The sequence below is a fragment of the Musca autumnalis genome, unplaced genomic scaffold, assembly GCF_047663935.1.
Source record: "Musca autumnalis isolate F117 unplaced genomic scaffold, ASM4766393v1 scaffold_2, whole genome shotgun sequence".
Classification (NCBI taxonomy): Eukaryota; Metazoa; Arthropoda; class Insecta; order Diptera; family Muscidae; genus Musca; species Musca autumnalis.
Window position 1 is genome coordinate 197,792,575 of NW_027411755.1, and position 15,341 is coordinate 197,807,915.

A 15,341-nucleotide genomic window follows, 5' to 3' on the forward strand; every position below is an offset into this window, starting at 1 on the left:
TAAAGGCAAATTGCTAAAAAAATTTCAAATCGATCCGAGAGGAAATCTAAAACTTCACTTTTTCCGAATTTTGTGTGGAACCCGTTCTATGCCTGAAAGTAATATTACCATATGCAAAATTATGACCGATTCGGGTATTCCCTTCGAGAGTTATCGTGCGCACCATTTTAGCGATAATTGTTGAACTTTTGTGAAGAAGGTACCGGAAGTAGTGGACCACCGATATGGTCCATCTTCGAACTTAAACTAAGTTTGAAAAAAAAAATCTCGAATTCCAAATTTTTGACCTAGTCGGTGGCTTCGTTCGAATGTTATCGTGCGCACCTGCTAGCAAGCCGGTCCCTATTTAGCCCAATAGCTGAGGGTATAAAAATGGGACTTTAAAATAGAAAATATTCTTGCGCACTTAAATAAAACAGAATAAAAATCCGTCGTTATGGACCATGTTTTTGGTGCGGTTCTTATAACTTTTTCCCTGAAGACACTTTTGTAGATTAAAGTTATTTGCAAATATTTTGTAATTTAGTGATTCTGTAAAATCTAATCGAATTCTGATTCTATGGTATAAAAGTGACGGGCATAGTTAATTCATTAATTTAATATTGGTTGTGATAAATGTAAAAAGATATTTCCCGATTTCCCGGGAAATATTATTTTGTTTCCCGGGAAAATCCCGTAACCAAAAAAACGAGAATTCCCGGGAATTCCCGGTGCGGGATTTCCCTACCCAAAACCCTACTTTCGTAATATTTTGTCCAAACTTAGTTTAAGTTCGAAGATGGGCAATATCGGTCCACTCCTTCAGGTACCTCTCCCACAAAAGTTCGAAAATTTTCGGAAAATTTGTGCTTACGATAACTCTTGAAGGGAGTAACCTATTTGGTCCATACTTTGCACATCGTGAAATGTCTACCAGGCTTAGATGAGTTTCCAATATGGACTCATTCGGTCCACTCCTTCGCGTACCTTCCACACATAATTTTGGAAAAGTTCAGTTTAGGACCTGCTTTCAGATCGCATTGATTTTTGTTGTGGCAACTTGTATTCACTTCCCCCCATACGACGGTACAAGTTTCATCAGGGGCAAGTCCATACTTCCTCAGAAAATAGCCTGAAAGGTACAAAAAAGCCCTATGACACCGTGTGTAGTGGTTGGAGCGCAAGATAACTCTCGAACGGATCTGCCGATTCAGTCCCAAATGTGAACTTCGTAATATTTCTAATAAGCCCTACCGGTCCACTCCTTCAGGTACCTCTCCCACAAAAGTTCAAATATGTTCAGAAAAATTCTTCGCACTATAACTCTTGATGGGAGTGACCGATTTGGTCCATACTTTACATACTTTATGGACTATATTTGTCCACTCTTTCGGGTACCTCCCACACAAAATTTTGGATAAATTCACTTTAAAACCAGCTCTCAAATTACTTTGATTTTTGTTGAAGCATTCACTGCCTCAATTACGACAGTAAAAGGTTTTTCAGTGGCAAGTCTATACTTCTTGAGAAAACAGCCTGAAAGTTGTAAAAAACCCCTATGGCACAATAGGTAGTGGCTGGACAGTTAGAATACTACGTTCGTCTACACTTTGGATATCGTAATATTTCTTCGAATATTATATGGAATTCGAAGCTGGTGCTTTTAGGTCCACTCCTTCTGGTACTTCCCTATCTATCGGTATCCCCGCAAATTTTTGAGCTTTAATCCCACCCATATTTTTGTCGGTTCATACGCCCAAAATTTTGAAAACCCTCCAAAATACATAAGTTTTTTTGGCAAAAAACCTATTTCAATCCACACAGGCTGAGGGTATATCTCAGTCGACGATACTTTTTTACTTGTTTTAAGTAGTCTTTAGTAAAGAGAATTCCTTCCATCGAGTCCCTAACTAATCGATCTCGCACTTATTTTTATTTAAATTTACTTGGCTAGAAAATTTTTCCACATTTGCTGAAGAATGTGGCAAGACTAAAACATGTTTAATAAATTTGGACAAAATAGGAAATAATGATTCAGAATTTGCACATATTAGCTCTGTTCCTTCACGTTCAAGAATCTTCAAGTTTTACCACTTTTTACTCGAAAAGCGTTCCTTTACTTCTGACACAATACAAGTCATATGAGAGCAGTTTACAACTTTTACTACTATTGCCGGTTTTACCATTTTCAAAAGTAAAGGAACAGGCCAATTAATTCACGCATTGTTTTCCAAAATTCTAGCAACTCTACGTTTTTATCTTTAAACAAATTTTTGAAATTTGATTCTCGCTTTTCGTTTATGTTTATAAAGCATTCGTATTCCTTTATAATGTCGAAAAATGAATCTTGTATGCCATTTATTATAAAAATTTGATTTATTGAAGCTAGGCACTTACATTTCTTTTCAAAATTAAACCACTTCAAAATCTGAGCACAAAGTTCAATGTAAAGATTGTGCAGTTTTCAATAATTTCCACTAACCCACTTTTCGACAATTTCGTTTTTTGAACAATTTCCTTGACGTATATACTGAAGTACACGTTATGGTAATCAAGAAAATTCAAACTTTTTTTATAAAATGTTAAAAAAATGTTATTATTATTAATCAAACTCCTCTTGACGATATAGTTGTCTTTGTTATTCTAACAAATTAGTTCTAGCAACCACAATTTTCATACAAAATTGAAATTTTATGTGAACAATTTGCCTTAACTAAAAATCGGCATTTTAGGGGTAAAAATCGGCAAATCGGCATTTCTATTTTTTTGGACTAAAAATCGGCAAAATGCCGATAAATCGGCAAATCTGGCATCACTGGTGGCAACCAAAGGGGACAATGCGCGTGAATTTTTAAAAGATTGTTTGTGGCAACCAAAGTGGACAATAAGCGTGGATTTTTAAGGTTTTTTTGCCGACCAAAGGGAACAATAAGCGTGGATTTTATAAAGATTTTTTGTGGCAACCAAAGGGGACAATAAGCGTGGATTTTATAAAGATTTTTTGTGGCAACCAAAGGGGGCAATAAGCGAGGATTTTATTAAGATTTTTTGTGGCAACCAAAGGGGACAATAAGCATGGATTTTACAAAGATTTTTTGTGGCAACCAAAGGGAACAATAAGCGTGGATTTTATAAAGATTTTTTGTGGCAACCAAAGGGGACAATGAGCGTGGATTTTATAAAGATTTTTTGTGGCAACCAAAGGGGGCAATAAGCGAGGATTTTATTAAGATTTTTTGTGGCAACCAAAGGGGGCAATAAGCGAGGATTTTATTAAGATTTTTTGTGGCAACCAAAGGGGACAATAAGCGTGGATTTTATAAAGATTTTTTGTGCCAACCAAAGGGGACAATAAGCGTGGATTTTATAAAGATTTTTTGCGGCAACCAAAGGGGACAATAAGCGTGGATTTTATAAAGATTTTTTGTGGCAACCAAAGGGGACAATAAGCGTGGATTTTATAAAGATTTTTTTGTGGCAACCAAAGGGGACAATAAGCGTGGATTTTTATAAAGATTTTTTGTGGCAACCAAAGAGGACAATAAGCGTGTATTTTATAAAGATTTTTTGTGGCAACCAAAGGGGACAATAAGCGTGGATTTTATAAAGATTTTTTGTGCCAACCAAAGGGGACAATAAGCGTGGATTTTATAAAGATTTTTTGTGGCAACCAAAGAGGACAATAAGCGTGGATTTTATAAAGATTTTTTGTGGCAACCAAAGGGGACAATAAGCGTGGATTTTATAAAGATTTTTTGTGCCAACCAAAGGGGACAATAAGCGTGGATTTTATAAAGATTTTTTGTGGCAACCAAAGGGGACAATAAGCGTGGATTTTATAAAGATTTTTTGTGCCAACCAAAGGGGACAATAAGCGTGGATTTTATAAAGATTTTTTGTGGCAACCAAAGGGGACAATAAGCGTGGATTTTATAAAGATTTTTTGTGGCAACCAAAGGGGACAATAAGCGTGGATTTTATAAAGATTTTTTGTGGCAACCAAAGGGGACAATAAGCGTGGATTTTATAAAGATTTTTTGTGCCAACCAAAGGGGACAATAAGCGTGGATTTTATAAAGATTTTTTGTGGCAACCAAAGGGGACAATAAGCGTGGATTTTATAAAGATTTTTTGTGCCAACCAAAGGGGACAATAAGCGTGGATTTTATAAAGATTTTTTGTGGCAACCAAAGGGGACAATAAGCGTGGATTTTATAAAGATTTTTTGTGCCAACCAAAGGGACAATAAGCGTGGATTTTATAAAGATTTTTTGTGGCAACCAAAGGGGACAATAAGCGTGGATTTTATAAAGATTTTTTGTGCCAACCAAAGGGGACAATAAGCGTGGATTTTATAAAGATTTTTTGTGCCAACCAAAGGGGACAATAAGCGTGGATTTTATAAAGATTTTTTGTGCCAACCAAAGGGGACAATAAGCGTGGATTTTATAAAGATTTTTTGTGCCAACCAAAGGGGACAATAAGCGTGGATTTTATAAAGATTTTTTGTGGCAACCAAAGGGGACAATAAGCGTGGATTTTATAAAGATTTTTTGTGCCAACCAAAGGGGACAATAAGCGTGGATTTTATAAAGATTTTTTGTGCCAACCAAAGGGGACAATAAGCGTGGATTTTATAAAGATTTTTTGTGCCAACCAAAGGGGACAATAAGCGTGGATTTTATAAAGATTTTTTGTGGCAACCAAAGGGGACAATAAGCGTGGATTTTATAAAGATTTTTTGTGCCAACCAAAGGGGACAATAAGCGTGGATTTTATAAAGATTTTTTGTGCCAACCAAAGGGGACAATAAGCGTGGATTTTATAAAGATTTTTTGTGGCAACCAAAGGGGACAATAAGCGTGGATTTTATAAAGATTTTTTGTGGCAACCAAAGGGGACAATAAGCGTGGATTTTATAAAGATTTTTTGTGCCAACCAAAGGGGACAATAAGCGTGGATTTTATAAAGATTTTTTGTGCCAACCAAAGGGGACAATAAGCGTGGATTTTATAAAGATTTTTTGTGCCAACCAAAGGGGACAATAAGCGTGGATTTTATAAAGATTTTTTGTGCCAACCAAAGGGGACAATAAGCGTGGATTTTATAAAGATTTTTTGTGCCAACCAAAGGGGACAATAAGCGTGGATTTTATAAAGATTTTTTGTGGCAACCAAAGGGGACAATAAGCGTGGATTTTATAAAGATTTTTTGTGGCAACCAAAGGGGACAATAAGTGTGGATTTTATAAAGATTTTTTGTGGCAACCAAAGGGGACAATAAGCGTGGATTTTATAAAGATTTTTTGTGGCAACCAAAGGGGACAATAAGCGTGGATTTTATAAAGATTTTTTGTGGCAACCAAAGAGGACAATAAGCGTGGATTTTATAAAGATTTTTTGTGGCAACCAAAGAGGATAATAAGCGTGGATTTTATAAAGATTTTTTGTGGCAACCAAAGAGGACAATAAGCGTGGATTTTATAAAGATTTTTTGTGGCAACCAAAGGGGACAATAAGCGTGGATTTTATAAAGATTTTTTTGTGGCAACCAAAGGGGACAATAAGCGTGGATTTTATAAAGATTTTTTGTGGCAACCAAAGGGGACAATAAGCGTGGATTTTATAAAGATTTTTTGTGGCAACCAAAGGGGACAATAAGCGTGGATTTTATAAAGATTTTTTGTGGCAACCAAAGGGGACAATAAGCGTGGATTTTATAAAGATTTTTTGTGGCAACCAAAGGGGACAATAAACGTGGATTTTATAAAGATTTTTTGTGGCAACCAAAGGGGACAATAAGCGTGGATTTTATAAAGATTTTTTGTGGCAACCAAAGGGGACAATAAGCGTGGATTTTATAAAGATTTTTTGTGGCAACCAAAGGGGACAATAAGCGTGGATTTTATAAAGATTTTTTGTGGCAACCAAAGGGGACAATAAGCGTGGATTTTATGAAGATTTTTTGTGGCAACCAAAGGGGACAATAAGCGTGGATTTTATAAAGATTTTTTGTGGCAACCAAAGGGGACAATAAGCGTGGATTTTATAAAGATTTTTTGTGGCAACCAAAGGGGACAATAAGCGTGGATTTTATGAAGATTTTTTGTGGCAACCAAAGGGGACAATAAGCGTGGATTTTATAAAGATTTTTTGTGGCAACCAAAGGGGACAATAAGCGTGGATTTTATAAAGATTTTTTGTGGCAACCAAAGGGGACAATAAGCGTGGATTTTATAAAGATTTTTTGTGGCAACCAAAGGGGACAATAAGCGTGGATTTTATAAAGATTTTTTGTGGCAACCAAAGAGGACAATAAGCGTGGATTTTATAAAGATTTTTTGTGGCAACCAAAGGGGACAATAAGCGTGGATTTTATAAAGATTTTTTGTGGCAATCAAAGGGGACAATAAGCGTGGATTTTATAAAGATTTTTTGTGGCAACCAAAGGGGACAATAAGCGTGGATTGTATAAAGATTTTTTGTGGCAACCAAAGGGGACAATAAGCGTGGATTTTATAAAGATTTTTTGTGGCAACCAAAGGGGACAATAAGCGTGGATTTTATAAAGATTTTTTGTGGCAACCAAAGAGGATAATAAGCGTGGATTTTATAAAGATTTTTTGTGGCAACCAAAGGGGACAATAAGCGTGGATTTTATAAAGATTTTTTGTGGCAACCAAATGGGACAATAAGCGTGGATTTTATAAAGATTTTTTGTGGCAATCAAAGGGGACAATAAGCGTGGATTTTATAAAGATTTTTTGTGGCAACCAAAGGGGACAATAAGCGTGGATTTTATAAAGATTTTTTGTGGCAACCAAATGGGACAATAAGCGTGGATTTTATAAAGATTTTTTGTGGCAACCAAAGGGGACAATAAGCGTGGATTTTATAAAGATTTTTTGTGGCAACCAAAGGGGACAATAAGCGTGGATTTTATAAAGATTTTTTGTGGCAACCAAATGGGACAATAAGCGTGGATTTTATAAAGATTTTTTGTGGCAATCAAAGGGGACAATAAGCGTGGATTTTATAAAGATTTTTTGTGGCAACCAAAGGGGACAATAAGCGTGGATTTTATAAAGATTTTTTGTGGCAACCAAAGGGGACAATAAGAGTGGATTTTATAAAGATTTTTTGTGGCAACCAAAGGGGACAATAAGCGTGGATTTTATAAAGATTTTTTGTGGCAACCAAAGGGGACAATAAGCGTGGATTTTATAAAGATTTTTTGTGGCAACCAAAGGGGACAATAAGCGTGGATTTTATAAAGATTTTTTGTGGCAACCAAAGGGGACAATAAGCGTGGATTTTATAAAGATTTTTTGTGGCAACCAAAGGGGACAATAAACGTGGATTTTATAAAGATTTTTTGTGGCAACCAAAGGGGACAATAAGCGTGGATTTTATAAAGATTTTTTGTGGCAACCAAAGGGGACAATAAGCGTGGATTTTATAAAGATTTTTTGTGGCAACCAAAGGGGACAATAAGCGTGGATTTTATAAAGATTTTTTGTGGCAACCAAAGGGGACAATAAGCGTGGATTTTATGAAGATTTTTTGTGGCAACCAAAGGGGACAATAAGCGTGGATTTTATAAAGATTTTTTGTGGCAACCAAAGGGGACAATAAGCGTGGATTTTATAAAGATTTTTTGTGGCAACCAAAGGGGACAATAAGCGTGGATTTTATGAAGATTTTTTGTGGCAACCAAAGGGGACAATAAGCGTGGATTTTATAAAGATTTTTTGTGGCAACCAAAGGGGACAATAAGCGTGGATTTTATAAAGATTTTTTGTGGCAACCAAAGGGGACAATAAGCGTGGATTTTATAAAGATTTTTTGTGGCAACCAAAGGGGACAATAAGCGTGGATTTTATAAAGATTTTTTGTGGCAACCAAAGAGGACAATAAGCGTGGATTTTATAAAGATTTTTTGTGGCAACCAAAGGGGACAATAAGCGTGGATTTTATAAAGATTTTTTGTGGCAATCAAAGGGGACAATAAGCGTGGATTTTATAAAGATTTTTTGTGGCAACCAAAGGGGACAATAAGCTTGGATTTTATGAAGATTTTTTGTGGCAACCAAAGGGGACAATAAGCGTGGATTTTATAAAGATTTTTTGTGGCAACCAAAGGGGACAATAAGCGTGGATTTTATAAAGATTTTTTGTGGCAACCAAAGGGGACAATAAGCGTGGATTTTATGAAGATTTTTTGTGGCAACCAAAGGGGACAATAAGCGTGGATTTTATAAAGATTTTTTGTGGCAACCAAAGGGGACAATAAGCGTGGATTTTATAAAGATTTTTTGTGGCAACCAAAGGGGACAATAAGCGTGGATTTTATAAAGATTTTTTGTGGCAACCAAAGGGGACAATAAGCGTGGATTTTATAAAGATTTTTTGTGGCAATCAAAGGGGACAATAAGCGTGGATTTTATAAAGATTTTTTGTGGCAACCAAAGGGGACAATAAGCGTGGATTTTATAAAGATTTTTTGTGGCAACCAAAGGGGACAATAAGCGTGGATTTTATAAAGATTTTTTGTGGCAACCAAAGGGGACAATAAGCGTGGATTTTATAAAGATTTTTTGTGGCAACCAAAGAGGATAATAAGCGTGGATTTTATAAAGATTTTTTGTGGCAACCAAAGGGGACAATAAGCGTGGATTTTATAAAGATTTTTTGTGGCAACCAAATGGGACAATAAGCGTGGATTTTATAAAGATTTTTTGTGGCAATCAAAGGGGACAATAAGCGTGGATTTTATAAAGATTTTTTGTGGCAACCAAAGGGGACAATAAGCGTGGATTTTATAAAGATTTTTTGTGGCAACCAAATGGGACAATAAGCGTGGATTTTATAAAGATTTTTTGTGGCAACCAAAGTGGACAATAAGCGTGGATTTTATAAAGATTTTTTGTGGCAACCAAATGGGACAATAAGCGTGGATTTTATAAAGATTTTTTGTGGCAATCAAAGGGGACAATAAGCGTGGATTTTATAAAGATTTTTTGTGGCAACCAAAGGGGACAATAAGCGTGGATTTTATAAAGATTTTTTGTGGCAACCAAAGGGGACAATAAGCGTGGATTTTATAAAGATTTTTTGTGGCAACCAAAGGGGACAATAAGCGTGGATTTTATAAAGATTTTTTGTGGCAACCAAAGGGGACAATAAGCGTGGATTTTATAAAGATTTTTTGTGGCAACCAAAGGGGACAATAAGCGTGGATTTTATAAAGATTTTATGTGGCAACCAAAGGGGACAATAAGCGTGGATTTTATAAAGATTTTTTGTGGCAACCAAAGGGGACAATAAGCGTGGATTTTATAAAGATTTTATGTGGCAACCAAAGGGGACAATAAGCGTGGATTTTATAAAGATTTTTTGTGGCAACCAAAGGGGACAATAAGCGTGGATTTTATAAAGATTTTATGTGGCAACCAAAGGGGACAATAAGCGTGGATTTTATAAAGATTTTTTGTGGCAACCAAAGGGGACAATAAGCGTGGATTTTATAAAGATTTTATGTGGCAACCAAAGGGGACAATAAGCGTGGATTTTATAAAGATTTTTTGTGGCAACCAAAGGGGACAATAAGCGTGGATTTTATAAAGATTTTTTGTGCCAACCAAAGGGGACAATAAGCGTGGATTTTATAAAGATTTTTTGTGGCAACCAAAGGGGTCAATAAGCGTGGATTTTATAAAGATTTTTTGTGGCAACCAAAGGGGACAATAAGCGTGGATTTTATAAAGATTTTTTGTGGCAACCAAAGGGGACAATAAGCGTGGATTTTATAAAGATTTTTTGTGGCAACCAAAGGGGACAATAAGCGTGGATTTTATAAAGATTTTTTGTGGCAACCAAAGGGGACAATAAGCGTGGATTTTATAAAGATTTTTTGTGGCAACCAAAGGGGACAATAAGCGTGGATTTTATAAAGATTTTATGTGGCAACCAAAGGGGACAATAAGCGTGGATTTTATAAAGATTTTTTGTGGCAACCAAAGGGGACAATAAGCGTGGATTTTATAAAGATTTTTTGTGGCAACCAAAGGGGACAATAAGCGTGGATTTTATAAAGATTTTATGTGGCAACCAAAGGGGACAATAAGCGTGGATTTTATAAAGATTTTTTGTGGCAACCAAAGGGGACAATAAGCGTGGATTTTATAAAGATTTTTTGTGGCAACCAAAGGGGACAATAAGCGTGGATTTTATAAAGATTTTTTGTGCCAACCAAAGGGGACAATAAGCGTGGATTTTATAAAGATTTTATGTGGCAACCAAAGGGGACAATAAGCGTGGATTTTATAAAGATTTTTTGTGGCAACCAAAGGGGACAATAAGCGTGGATTTTATAAAGATTTTTTGTGGCAACCAAAGGGGACAATAAGCGTGGATTTTATAAAGATTTTTTGTGGCAACCAAAGGGGACAATAAGCGTGGATTTTATAAAGATTTTTTGTGGCAACCAAAGGGGACAATAAGCGTGGATTTTATAAAGATTTTTTGTGGCAACCAAAGGGGACAATAAGCGTGGATTTTATAAAGATTTTTTGTGGCAACCAAAGGGGACAATAAGCGTGGATTTTATAAAGATTTTTTGTGGCAACCAAAGGGGTCAATAAGCGTGGATTTTATAAAGATTTTTTGTGGCAACCAAAGGGGACAATAAGCGTGGATTTTATAAAGATTTTTTGTGCCAACCAAAGGGGACAATAAGCGTGGATTTTATAAAGATTTTTTGTGCCAACCAAAGGGGACAATAAGCGTGGATTTTATAAAGATTTTTTGTGGCAACCAAAGGGGACAATAAGCGTGGATTTTATAAAGATTTTTTGTGCCAACCAAAGGGGACAATAAGCGTGGATTTTATAAAGATTTTTTGTGCCAACCAAAGGGGACAATAAGCGTGGATTTTATAAAGATTTTTTGTGCCAACCAAAGGGGACAATAAGCGTGGATTTTATAAAGATTTTTTGTGCCAACCAAAGGGGACAATAAGCGTGGATTTTATAAAGATTTTTTGTGCCAACCAAAGGGGACAATAAGCGTGGATTTTATAAAGATTTTTTGTGCCAACCAAAGGGGACAATAAGCGTGGATTTTATAAAGATTTTTTGTGCCAACCAAAGGGGACAATAAGCGTGGATTTTATAAAGATTTTTTGTGCCAACCAAAGGGGACAATAAGCGTGGATTTTATAAAGATTTTTTGTGCCAACCAAAGGGGACAATAAGCGTGGATTTTATAAAGATTTTTTGTGCCAACCAAAGGGGACAATAAGCGTGGATTTTATAAAGATTTTTTGTGCCAACCAAAGGGGACAATAAGCGTGGATTTTATAAAGATTTTTTGTGCCAACCAAAGGGGACAATAAGCGTGGATTTTATAAAGATTTTTTGTGCCAACCAAAGGGGACAATAAGCGTGGATTTTATAAAGATTTTTTGTGCCAACCAAAGGGGACAATAAGCGTGGATTTTATAAAGATTTTTTGTGCCAACCAAAGGGGACAATAAGCGTGGATTTTATAAAGATTTTTTGTGCCAACCAAAGGGGACAATAAGCGTGGATTTTATAAAGATTTTTTGTGCCAACCAAAGGGGACAATAAGCGTGGATTTTATAAAGATTTTTTGTGCCAACCAAAGGGGACAATAAGCGTGGATTTTATAAAGATTTTTTGTGCCAACCAAAGGGGACAATAAGCGTGGATTTTATAAAGATTTTTTGTGCCAACCAAAGGGGACAATAAGCGTGGATTTTATAAAGATTTTTTGTGCCAACCAAAGGGGACAATAAGCGTGGATTTTATAAAGATTTTTTGTGCCAACCAAAGGGGACAATAAGCGTGGATTTTATAAAGATTTTTTGTGCCAACCAAAGGGGACAATAAGCGTGGATTTTATAAAGATTTTTTGTGCCAACCAAAGGGGACAATAAGCGTGGATTTTATAAAGATTTTTTGTGCCAACCAAAGGGGACAATAAACGTGGATTTTATAAAGATTTTTTGTGCCAACCAAAGGGGACAATAAGCGTGGATTTTATAAAGATTTTTTGTGCCAACCAAAGGGGACAATAAGCGTGGATTTTATAAAGATTTTTTGTGCCAACCAAAGGGGACAATAAGCGTGGATTTTATAAAGATTTTTTGTGCCAACCAAAGGGGACAATAAGCGTGGATTTTATAAAGATTTTTTGTGCCAACCAAAGGGGACAATAAGCGTGGATTTTATAAAGATTTTTTGTGCCAACCAAAGGGGAAAATAAGCGTGGATTTTATAAAGATTTTTTGTGCCAACCAAAGGGGACAATAAGCGTGGATTTTATAAAGATTTTTTGTGCCAACCAAAGGGGACAATAAGCGTGGATTTTATAAAGATTTTTTGTGCCAACCAAAGGGGACAATAAGCGTGGATTTTATAAAGATTTTTTGTGCCAACCAAAGGGGACAATAAGCGTGGATTTTATAAAGATTTTTTGTGCCAACCAAAGGGGACAATAAGCGTGGATTTTATAAAGATTTTTTGTGCCAACCAAAGGGGACAATAAGCGTGGATTTTATAAAGATTTTTTGTGCCAACCAAAGGGGACAATAAGCGTGGATTTTATAAAGATTTTTTGTGCCAACCAAAGGGGACAATAAGCGTGGATTTTATAAAGATTTTTTGTGCCAACCAAAGGGGACAATAAGCGTGGATTTTATAAAGATTTTTTGTGCCAACCAAAGGGGACAATAAGCGTGGATTTTATAAAGATTTTTTGTGCCAACCAAAGGGGACAATAAGCGTGGATTTTATAAAGATTTTTTGTGCCAACCAAAGGGGACAATAAGCGTGGATTTTATAAAGATTTTTTGTGCCAACCAAAGGGGACAATAAGCGTGGATTTTATAAAGATTTTTTGTGCCAACCAAAGGGGACAATAAGCGTGGATTTTATAAAGATTTTTTGTGCCAACCAAAGGGGACAATAAGCGTGGATTTTATAAAGATTTTTTGTGCCAACCAAAGGGGACAATAAGCGTGGATTTTATAAAGATTTTTTTGTGCCAACCAAAGGGGACAATAAGCGTGGATTTTATAAAGATTTTTTGTGCCAACCAAAGGGGACAATAAGCGTGGATTTTATAAAGATTTTTTGTGCCAACCAAAGGGGACAATAAGCGTGGATTTTATAAAGATTTTTTGTGCCAACCAAAGGGGACAATAAGCGTGGATTTTATAAAGATTTTTTGTGGCAACCAAAGGGGACAATAAACGTGGATTTTATAAAGATTTTTTGTGGCAACCAAAGGGGACAATAAGCGTGGATTTTATAAAGATTTTTTGTGGCAACCAAAGGGGACAATAAGCGTGGATTTTATAAAGATTTTTTGTGGCAACCAAAGGGGACAATAAGCGTGGATTTTATAAAGATTTTTTGTGGCAACCAAAGGGGACAATAAGCGTGGATTTTATAAAGATTTTTTTGTGCCAACCAAAGGGGACAATAAGCGTGGATTTTATAAAGATTTTTTGTGCCAACCAAAGGGGACAATAAGCGTGGATTTTATAAAGATTTTTTGTGCCAACCAAAGGGGACAATAAGCGTGGATTTTATAAAGATTTTTTGTGCCAACCAAAGGGGACAATAAGCGTGGATTTTATAAAGATTTTTTGTGGCAACCAAAGGGGACTATAAGCGTGGATTTTATAAAGATTTTTTGTGCCAACCAAAGGGGACAATAAGCGTGGATTTTATAAAGATTTTTTGTGGCAACCAAAGGGGACAATAAGCGTGGATTTTATAAAGATTTTTTGTGGCAACCAAAGGGGACAATAAGCGTGGATTTTATAAAGATTTTTTGTGGCAACCAAAGGGGACAATAAGCGTGGATTTTATAAAGATTTTTTGTGGCAACCAAAGGGGACAATAAACGTGGATTTTATAAAGATTTTTTGTGGCAACCAAAGGGGACAATAAGCGTGGATTTTATAAAGATTTTTTGTGGCAACCAAAGGGGACAATAAGCGTGGATTTTATAAAGATTTTTTGTGGCAACCAAAGGGGACAATAAGCGTGGATTTTATAAAGATTTTTTGTGGCAACCAAAGGGGACAATAAGCGTGGATTTTATAAAGATTTTTTGTGGCAACCAAAGGGGACAATAAGCGTGGATTTTATAAAGATTTTTTGTGGCAACCAAAGGGGACAATAAGCGTGGATTTTATAAAGATTTTTTGTGGCAACCAAAGGGGACAATAAGCGTGCATTTTTAATAGCAAACAAAGGGGACAATAGGCGTAAATTTTTTAAACATTTTTTGTGGCAACCAAAGGGGACCATAAGTGTCGATTTTTATACCCTCAGCCTTTAGGCTAAAGAGGGTATTTACACTTTGATACGACCAAAAATGTGCCTCATAGAAATAATGGTTTTAGACCCCAAGTATGTTTGTACGATATCCGTTTCAGACAATTTTGAGTAGATCTAGCAGTGTCCGTCCGTCTGTCTGTCTGTCTGTCGGTCTGTCTGGCTGGCTGGTGCGCACGATAACTCTCGAACGGATCAATCGATTCGGTTCAAATTTTGGGTATCGAAATATTTTGTCCAGATTCGATTTAAGTTCGAAGATAGACCATATAGGTCCACTCCTTCAGGTACCTTCCCCACAAAAGTTCAAAAATTGTCGCAAAACTTGTGCACACGATAACTCTTGTAGGGAAAAACCGATTTGGTCCATACTTTGCACATCGTGTAATTTCTACCAAACTTAGATGAGGTTCCAATATGGACTCAATCGGTCCACTCCTTCGGGTACCTCCCACACAAAATTTCGGAAAAGTTCAGTTTAGGACCTGGCCTCGAATCGCTTTGATTTTTGTTTACGCAAGTTGAATTCGCTGTCCTCTATACGACGCTGTCAGTTTCATTAGGGGCAAGTCCATATTTCCTGAGAAAACAGCCTGAAAGTTACAAAAAACCCTCTGACACCGTGTGTAGTGGTTGGAGCGCAAGATAACTCTCGAACGGATCAACCGATTCGGTCCAAAATTTGGCTTTCGTAATATTTTGTCCAAACTTACTTCAAGTTCAACGATGGATTATATCGGTCCACTCCTTCCGGTACCTCCCCCACAAAAGTTCGAAAATGTTCGGAAAATTTGTGCGTACGATAACTCTTGAAGGAAGTAACCGATTTGGTCCATACTTTGCACATTATGAAATTTCTACCAGACTTAGATGAGGTTCCAATATGGACTCAATCGGTAAACTCCTTCGAGTACCTCCCACACAAAATTTCGGAAAAGTTCAGTTTAGGACCTGCTCTTGAATCGCCTTGGTTTTTGTTGTTACATCTTGT